At 49.9% G+C, this 9,658-nt stretch overlaps 2 pseudogenes; one reads left to right on the top strand and one right to left on the bottom strand.

Annotated features, from left to right (window-relative positions):
* The first annotated feature begins 6,854 nt into the window (after positions 1-6,854).
* On the top strand, positions 6,855-7,941 carry LOC125534133 (annotated as a pseudogene).
* A 563-nt stretch (positions 7,942-8,504) lies between these two features.
* Positions 8,505-9,658, bottom strand: LOC125537915 (annotated as a pseudogene).

Below are 9,658 nucleotides of genomic sequence, written 5' to 3' on the forward strand. Positions count from 1 at the left end.
CTTGTCTTAATTTGTGAGTGAATGAATGAACGAATGGTGAGTGAGATGATACTGGTTATGGAGAGTCCTCTCGCGCCATGCATATATATTATATGTAGCCATGTAGGCTTGCAACTTGGAAAGTTACTTTGGTGCAAATTCATTCAAATGGGAAATCAAAAACTGCAGGAGAAGGCAATAACTACGTGCGCACCCTAACCATGGGCGCCTGCCTATGCGATCTTGCAAGTTGCAACTTGCTAGTACCAATGGCCTTGGTTTATTGCCTGCTGCCAAATTTACGCACGTGCATGGTGATGGATTGTGACCTGGTCCATTCAAGCCAACCCGCTGCGTCGCTGATTTACTGACGACTGTCTGACTCACATTATATTGGGATTTGATAATTAAGCACCATATAAAGGCAAGCGATTGATTGGATCAATAAGTAGTACTAGTATAACGCCCGGGCTCTTCAAAATTTATAATCAGTATCTTTCATTTATCATCCCCTCATATTGGGTGATTATGGGGTGCTCTAATTAGAAACACAACAATCAAATATTAGGAAATTTCACCGAACGAATAATACGATATCTATCAAACGAATAAAATGAGGTCATATTTTTGGTCCGTCATGCACTTCTGTTGAAAAGTGCCTATCCCTTTTAGAATCAACCCACTGTTTGCTCGCACGCAAAAAAAATACATCTCTAAAGTGGGGAACCGATCGGTGCCAAAAAGAACTCAAACTCCTATCCAATCTCGACTTCGTGCTCTTCCACTTCCATTGATAAAGATGGGACGTCAAGGGTTTCATCATGATGACCTCGAGCTGGTATGAAGTACGAACCTACTGTTGGACGACCGGTTCAGAAGTTCCTGCAATCTCCCCATAATATATTGTACATATCTGCAAGAGACCACAAAAAAGTAACAAGCTTACTTCTGTAAGCACTAAGCAGTCCAGTAATTCAGGGACAAAGATGGTTACCACTGGCTTACTGGAAGAGGAGATCATGTTTGCTGTTTGCTAGAGTTTTAATCCCTCCGTTCCTAAATATATGTAGTCCATAGTGGGGTAGTTTAGTACGTGTTGCTGCAAATTAGTTCAGTACATACGGAGCTGTTGCTAATTTCAATGCCTGGCTGTTGCAAGTTTCTAATGAAAAAGTACTTCAGGTCAAAGGTCAGGGAATATACACTTTTGTTACCATGGTTGTTTCCTTATAGTGAACAACTTTGATCACCACTTCAGCAGCTACTATCTATAAGAAGACATTAGCTAAGTAGATACAGGCAAAGAAAGCATGTAGGCAAAACCAGAATTAAAAACATCCTTATCAATGGAGCTCGTGCAGTTCGGAAGACCCTAATCATCGATGAGGGACCCCTCCGATGGTAGCATGGCGTGACAATTGCCGTCAATGATGACACCCAAAGTACCTTGCACAATCCATCGATCCAGTTCGGAACAATCAAGCACATACCTTGCAAAGTGATGTGGATCTGAAGCAGAGGTGGGAAGGTAAAGGCTCAGGTGAGGTGGAATGAGACGTTGATATAGACGTGCACGCATGAGAATAAGGCGGTGCCCAGGATGGATCTCCATCGGAGGAGGCCGGATCCGCTGGGGAGGAGGTCGCTGTAGTACCTGCCATCTGTGCGGTGGATCACGGGGCTGGCAGGCAAGGGGAGGGGATAGGAGGGAGCGGGTGGGCTAGAGCGCAGATGGCGGGTGCCCCCGACGACGGCTGGGAAGGATGGTGGAGGAGGTGGATGAGGATGGCGGCGGCGGTGTCTGCGGTTGCGCCTCGTCCGCTGCCTCGCCGACATTCACGACGTAGAGCCCCTTCCTCCGATCCCATTTGCCAGGGAGGCAGCGCCATCCTTCATCGCAGAGAAGAGTCCACACTGAGATCCCAACCAGATCGTGATTGCGCCTCCCCAAACCGCAGCGGCACATCCCACTCCATCAACGACCAACCTATATGAGGCGGAGGGTCAGTGTAGGACGCGAGCGCCGTCACCATGGATGTGGGGGACGCCGTAGGTGGGAAGGAGGCGGCGACGGCGTCTGTGTCAGGAAGATCGCACGACGGTGGCGGCGTTTACTCGAGGGGATCAAGAGGAGCTGCGTTTGGTGCCGGGTGGGTTCTTTGGTGCGTGCGTGGGGCTGGAGATTGTGATAGGTGATCAGGTGAGGGCGTGCCATACCTGGATCGATAGCCTTACCATACCTGGTGGTAATTTAAATTTATTACCATATTTGATATTTCCCGAGTTATGACCTTACCATACCTGGATTGATAGCCTTTGGGGTAATTTAAATTTATTACCATATAATTACCATATTCAAAATTTCCTAAGTTATGACCTTACCATACCTGGATTGATTTATTACTATACGTGGATTAATTATGATTGATTACCATAAATACATTGGGTAATTTAAATTTATTATCATATTCGATATTTCCCGAGTTATGATCTTACCATACCTGAATTGATAGCCTTTGGGGTAATTTAAATTTATTACCATATAATTACCATATTCAAAATTTCCTGAGTTATGACCTTACCATACCTGGATTGATTTATTACTATACGTGGATTAATTATGATTGATTACCATAAATACGTTGGGTATTGCCGGTCAGACGAGAAAAGAAAAAAACCGGTGGGAGGGGCTTGTGGGAGGTGGGGCGAAAAAAAACCGGTTGAAAATAAACCGATTGAAAATAAACCGGTTGAAAGTGGGGGGGACTATTCAACCAATTCGTCCATTAGGAGTACAGACTAAGTGGGTTCTTGCCTGCTGTCTCCCACGATTCGACGGATTATTGCTACTCCAAGGTAAAACATGCCGGCAATTCAAGTCTAGCTAGGTCATGCCTCGTGAGGAAAGTAGCTAAGCCGGCCGGATGCACATACCCACACCCCCCAGCATGCATGGATCATTACAAGCAGGGTTCACAATACCGACAGAGACGCTGAAACGGCCCGTCACCAGTTTCACAGTCTTCGGTTTGCGGTCTTATTACTTGGTTTTTCTGGTTTACCGAGACAAGTGCGTCCTCTAGGTAGATCACCAGTTTCACAGTGTTCGGTTTACTTTGTCCGCCTCCCCCTCGCGTCGCCTCCCCCGCGGGCGGCTCGGGAGGGCTCAGCCGCCGCCGCCGCCTAATAACCCTCCAGCGCCCTTCTCTCCCTCCGCCGCTGCCGATGGTTGGCGCCAGGCAAAGCCCGTGCGTGCGACGGCGGCGGTGGAGGGTCTCTCCTCCCTCTCTTCCGGATCCACGGTGGCGCGGGCGTCTTGATCCGCGGGGTGCGGCCCTCCCGTCTGTGTGGCGGATCCCGGAGACGGCGGGCTCGCGACGGTGCATGTGCGCTCAGATCCATGGGTGTGGGACTCCCGGCAGCGTGCGGGCTCCCGGCGGTGGCGGGATTGGTCGACGGCGGGCTTGGGCGATGGCGTTGCCCGCGCGATGGAGGATCTCGCCACTCCGGCAATCGTGGAGGAACCTGGACCTGGGGCGGCGGCCCCGTAAGGCTTAGCGACGGCGCCCTCGGCTGGCGACGTTCGCGTGGGGTGGATGGACGGCGTCTTGACCGCGTGGGCGGTGAGTTGCCGGTGGATCTCCTCCACGCTGCAGGCTCTCTCCCGCCGCACTTGGTGGCTTACAATCGCGGTCGTCGGCCTTGGTGCGTTCGCGGGGCTGGTAGAGGTGCCATCGGACCGGAGGAAACTCTGGATGATTCGTTCATCCCGACGGTGGCGACGACCAGGGTCGCCGTTCTCCTCCTTGCAGGCGCCATCGAGGTCCATGCCCTCCACCCCGCCCCCATGCCCGGGTGAAAACCCAAAATCTTCTTAGATTGGGCAGCGGCGGCACTACGTGTGTCGTACTCTTCTTGGAGGCGCCGCCTGGGGCGTTTGGGTGCTCGGTTAGGGGATGGGACCCGTGGCAACATGTGGTGTTCACGACGGAGGAGCGACGCGGCATCTGGCACGTCGACAACGGCGGGTCTCAGCGACATGGAGCAGCGGAGTCTCGCCGGTGGGCGTGTGATGATGGACGAGCGCAGGATGGTGGTGTTGTATGGCGTTGTGGTGGCGTCGACAGCAGGTAGACCGGGCAAGGTAGATGCAGTAGTACATCACTGAAGATGGCGTCCTGGTTGAGGAGTGCGTCGGACTGGTAGGTGCCCCATACTCGGCAGGAGTCCTGGTTGGGATCTCAATCTTAGATGTTAGGTTTGGCTGCGAGATCTGTTTGGTATTAGGCCCAGACTATCAGCATCACTTCATCAACTGAATAGGAGTAGCGACAGATGTCGCCTAGACGGTGGTTTTAGTCTTACTGTTGTATGACTTTATAAGATCTTGTGTGAATTATTAATAAAGTTGTTGCATGCATCGTCCAGATGCAGAGCCCGGGGCCTCCTCCTTTTCTAAAAAAAGTGCATCCGAAACCAAAATAATTGTACAAAAAGGAAAATCGGGAGGAAAATGTTGAACATTTTGGCATGACCTTTGTTATTTATTTATTATGTAATGTTTCAAAAAAGGGGAGGATGAGTTTTTCTTTCTTTTTATTTATTTATAAGGAAGTGATTAGGCAGCATGCGTGGGAATTGAGGAGGCTGAAAAATGATTATGTCGTTACATGGACGCCTCAATTTTCGGGAGGTCCATTAAGATAAGGATTTGTTGAGATATCCTGAGTTTGTGCGAAGTTAATGCGCATGATGTCATGGCGGGTTACCGCGGCTATGTGATGTGACGTCATGGCGGGTTACAACAAGTTGATGAGGAATTCATGATGGAAGATTCTGCTAAGTCAAGTGGTAAAGATTGATGTGAACAAGTTCAAATTAACCTGGCCTAATGTTAGGGATGTAACTACTGGGTATGACTCGCCCAGGAGGGGTCGGGTCATACCACTGGCGGCTTAAAGGCGAAGAGGCCAGATCCACGAAGACATGAAGATGGCGGTTTGTAGAGCAGGCTTGTTGACGGCCCAAGACCCGGAGGCGATTTGAGGCCCAAAGGTGCGAGCCGCCGTATGTTTAACTTGTCCTGTAAGGTAAGCTTAGTTAGAAACTAAGCCGGTCACATTTGTGTGAGCCGGCCGAGACTCTGTAAGCCGCCGGGCATTAACCTGTATATAAAGGGGTGACTCGGCGACGGGTTAACTCAAGAAACAGTGAATCAAGAACTAGGTCAAGCGTATTCGCTCCCTGGTAATCGAAACCCAAGCAATACAACCGAAAGCAGAAGTAGGCTTTTACCTCATTAGGAGGGGCCGAACCTGGGTAAAACTCTTTGTTTCTTTTGTCCCGTTCAACCCCTTCGAGCTAACCTAATTGTGATGGCTCCACACCTAAGTCCTTTTGCTAGGACATCTGTCGTGTTAAGTCCAGGACAGCGAGGATTTGCTTCAACCGGAGATGATGGTGATGGCGGTGACAACGGTGGCTGCGGTAAGTTGCCCTCTTTTTCTATTTTTGCTGGAACCACTTTCAATTTTTGTTGGAACCATTTTCTCGATTTGCTGCAGCAGGGGAGGATAGTGTTGAGTGACCACTGCGGCGGGGTGCCATGATTTTTGTTGCATAGATTTTTTGTTGGAACCAACATTTTGAGTTCCTGCAAGCGGCAAGGATGGTGCTGGGGCGGATACAACGGCGACGCCATGAATTCTTTTGCTGCATTGACTTTTTTCCCTGAGGAACCACTTTTCACTTTTTTGCTGGAACTATAGCAATTTTTTGTTGGAATCATGTGTATTTTTTGCTGGGACCATATCAATATGTTTTGCTGAAATCATAGCATATTTGCTGCAACCACATTATTGTTTGCTGGAGCCATATTAATTATTTGATGGAACCATGTGTTTTTGGTTTCAAAACTGGCGTATTCTTTGTTTTTTGTGCTGCAACTGACGAGCGGCGACAGCGAGCGACGAGCGCTGGGTAACCAGCGGAGCTTCGAGGTCGCGGGGCAGAAATCGATGATGCTCGTTGTGTTTTTATTTGCTTTTGCGTGTTGGGAAGGACAGGGAAGGGAAGGGAAGAGGACGTGAGTATCTTTTTTTTTTTGAGACAAAGGACGTGAGTATCTGACGGTTCCTGACTTTCCTAGCAGCGGACCGGCCGAAAGACTGGGCCGGGGCGCCGGCGCCCAGCGTTGGCCATGGGAAAATTGAAGCCCACTCAGGACTGGACCGCGAGCCTAATTTCTCATGGGCCGGTTTCACTAAAAACTCTTTTATTTGTGTTGCCCAGCGACGAAGTAGACTCTCTCTCAGCCCGTGTAGTGAGCCTCTAGTCGACAAGGTAGTCCCAATGCTTCCAAGGGGCGCCGGCGGCTGGGGTTTCTTCCTCTCCGCCTCCACCACCTGCGGGCTCGCTCCCGGCTAGACCTGCTCAGCGTGCGGGATCGCGTCCTCGCCTGGCGACGTTGCCGTGCATTGCCCGTCGCACCCTCGCATGTTGAGTCTTTTTCCTCGGCGCGCCGTCCTCCCGCAGCTCCGTCGCCTTCTCTACCACGGTGTGCCGCTGCCCGTTCGTCATGAACCATCTTTAGTGTTGGGTAGCCTTGGTTCAGATCCTAAATATTTTTCCCGATTTGAATTTCCTCAGCTTTTGTAGATGGTAAGCTGCTATGCGTCAGCCAAATGGTGGCATGTTTGGTGTTAAGATCTCATTGTCATCAGATTCAAATCTGGGCTGTGTTTCGTTCAAGGTCCGATTTCGCCGGTTGAAACCTGTTGATCTCTCAGTATAAGGCTCATATTTGCTACTCCTGTTGTCAGAGGAAGTTCTGTCTTCTTCGCAAGCCTGCAACACCTGTTGCATTTTTGTTCACCATGGCCAACAATTCCACCTCTGAAGTTAGCCATGGCCAGCTACCCAAGACATGGTCCACATGCTTGACGGAGAGTGTCACTGCGGTGCATGATTTTGAGGTGGCCAATTCCCGCTTGCTGGATGGCATCGGCGTCGGCAAACACGTTCGCTCAAGCAACTTCAGCGTGGGTGGCTTCGAATGGTTTATGAATTTCTTCCCAGATGGGAGAATGGCAGATTACGCTGGCTATGCATCAGTCTTTCTGGACCGTGACATCCAACAGAATGACACGCATAATGTCAGGACTAAGTTCACCTTAAACATGCTAGAGAAAGACAGCGAGGCACAATTAACTAAATGTGATGAGATAGATCATGTCTTTTCATCAGCAAAGTCATATTGGGGCTACTTCAGATTCGTTGCGAAAGCGAAACTGAAATCATCGTCGCAAGCCAACAATGGCTCCTTGATTATACGCTGTGTTCTCACCCTGATAAAAGAACCTCGCACCAAGGTTAAGAGGAACACTGTTGTCGTTCCGCAGCCAAATCTGCAAGACCAGCTCTGCCAAATGTGGAAGGATGGACAGGGAGCAGATGTGATATTCAGTGTTGGTGGCCAATTGTTCGAAGCTCACAGATGCTTATTGGCTGCACGGTCTCTTGTTTTCAAGGCGGAGCTCTTTGGTCCCATGAAGGGGAAGGAAACACAGTGTATCAAAATTGATGACATTGCCCCTGAAATCTTTGAGGCGCTTCTTCACTTCATATACACAGATTCCCTGCTAGTCAATGAGCACCACAGAGAAGGGTGAAATTGCAAAACTGCAGCATCTGCTAGTTGCCTCGAGTCGATATGGATTGGATAGGTTAAATGGGATGTGTGAAAGTAAACTGTCTGAGTGCATTGACGTGGAGACTGTTGCAACAACATTGGTTTTAGCAGAGCAACACCATTGCAAGGATCTCAAAGAAGCATGTGTTGAGTTTATGGCTCCACGGAATGTTCTACAAGTTGTTATGGCAACCCATGGTTTCAAGCATTTGGTAGCAAGCTGTCCTTTGGTCATGAAGGAGTTACTGGACATGGTGTCCCGTGGTGGCTAGTTCTGTTAAGAGGTAAAGGCATCATATGTGCAACTAATTATGCAGATCACTAGATTTCAATCCATGTTCAGTTAACAATGTTTTCAGCTTGTACGTGTTACCATGATATTGTGATGATTTGTGTTTGCATTTTGATGTTATTTTTAGGTTTTTACCGTATCAGTGTGGTTACTACTTCATGGCGTAATAACTCCTAGTATTTGACGGCAAGATAACTTGTCTCAGGTCTCTTTTTCTCTAGAAATCTTGGCTCATTCATGGCATTCCTCTCTGGTACTATTTGACAACAACGAAGCTTGTTTCTATTGCCTAGCTAGGTGTGTGGTAGGTAGGTTTGAAGTACGGTATCTGGTAGTGCTCCTTCGTCCTGTCGTCGTTTGGTTCTAGTTGTGAACTTTTTTTATCTCTCTTAATATTAGACATGCAATCCTCCTTCATGATTCCAAAAAAGTAAATAGAGTATCAACCAAACGCACAAATGCACAAAACAAGAAGCTTTTCCTGATAAAAGGCTTGCACAAACAGAAGTTAATGAATATATTCACTTGACCAAGCTATCTTGTTCACAACTTGGTCTTGAACGGCACATAGTTTTTGAGGGATCGGGTGATTCACGCCCACGGTCGCCGCGAAACACACGAAGCTCAGGCCCTGTAGCGCCACCCACTTCCAGGAGGACCTTTTCACTTTGCTTTGCCGGATGTGCATCGCCACAGCCCACAGGGAAGTATATGGTGAGCGGCCAGAACCCGAGCACGCCGAGGAGGCCAAGGATGTCGGATGTCGTTGAAGAAGAGCAGCAAGATGGCGAGGACCGTGCTCACGTCGACGAACGCCATCCTCCAAACCAGCCTGGATATACTGAAGCCGAACCTGCCGACGCCGAAGGGATGGTACTGGCGGACGGCGAAGTCCGTGTCTGGCCACCGCGCCGCGGTCCAGCTCTCCATGGCAGCGTAGATGGGCTGGCAGTAAACTTGGTAGGTACATACCGGTGAGGTGCACGACGATGCAGACATTGGCTTAGTCGATGAGCCAGAAGGGCTCGTAGAAGCCGAACCTGGTGACATGTTGCCCGGCCGGCACCATGTCGCCGAAGGTGGCGTAGCCAAGGCAGCTGCAGAGCATGTAGAAGGCCATGAGGTTCGCCTTCCTCACCACCTTGTTCTCGGCCTGACGCGCCTTCACCTTGTCCTGGATTTCTGTAAGGACCATGGAGTTATGAGTAGGCGAATGCGATGTTGCCGAGCGCTTGCCGAGCACTTGCAGTGTTAGCCATATCTTCTGGGCCGAACTTGCAACGTCTACTCCAATTACGGTGCCAACCATGGTCATCTTGCCAGTAGGACCTGATATGGTCTGCGCCAAGGAGAGGCCAACGCCTAATCGCCTATAGTTGAGTAGGAAAAGGACATGACCGCGACAAGGATTGACAGCCATGCTATCTCGCTCGTGGAGGTTGGGGAGCTGGGAGAAGACCACCGCAGTCGGTGGAGTGGCCGCCCTTGTGGAAGCAGTTGGCCTTGTACAGAGCCATGGTGCTGGTGGACGCTGTGATGGTGGACCCAATTGCGGTTCTGACGAGGTTGACGTACCGACAGAGGCCGCAGAACCACCACACTTGCCCGCTGACTAGGTAGGACTCGACGGCTTCCATGTTGGTGTCATTCCTCTTCCCAGGGACTGTGTTGCCGCTGCGGTAGCAGTCTCCGTCCAT

Source organism: Triticum urartu, chromosome 2 (genome assembly GCF_003073215.2).
Source record: "Triticum urartu cultivar G1812 chromosome 2, Tu2.1, whole genome shotgun sequence".
NCBI lineage: Eukaryota > Viridiplantae > Streptophyta > Magnoliopsida > Poales > Poaceae > Triticum > Triticum urartu.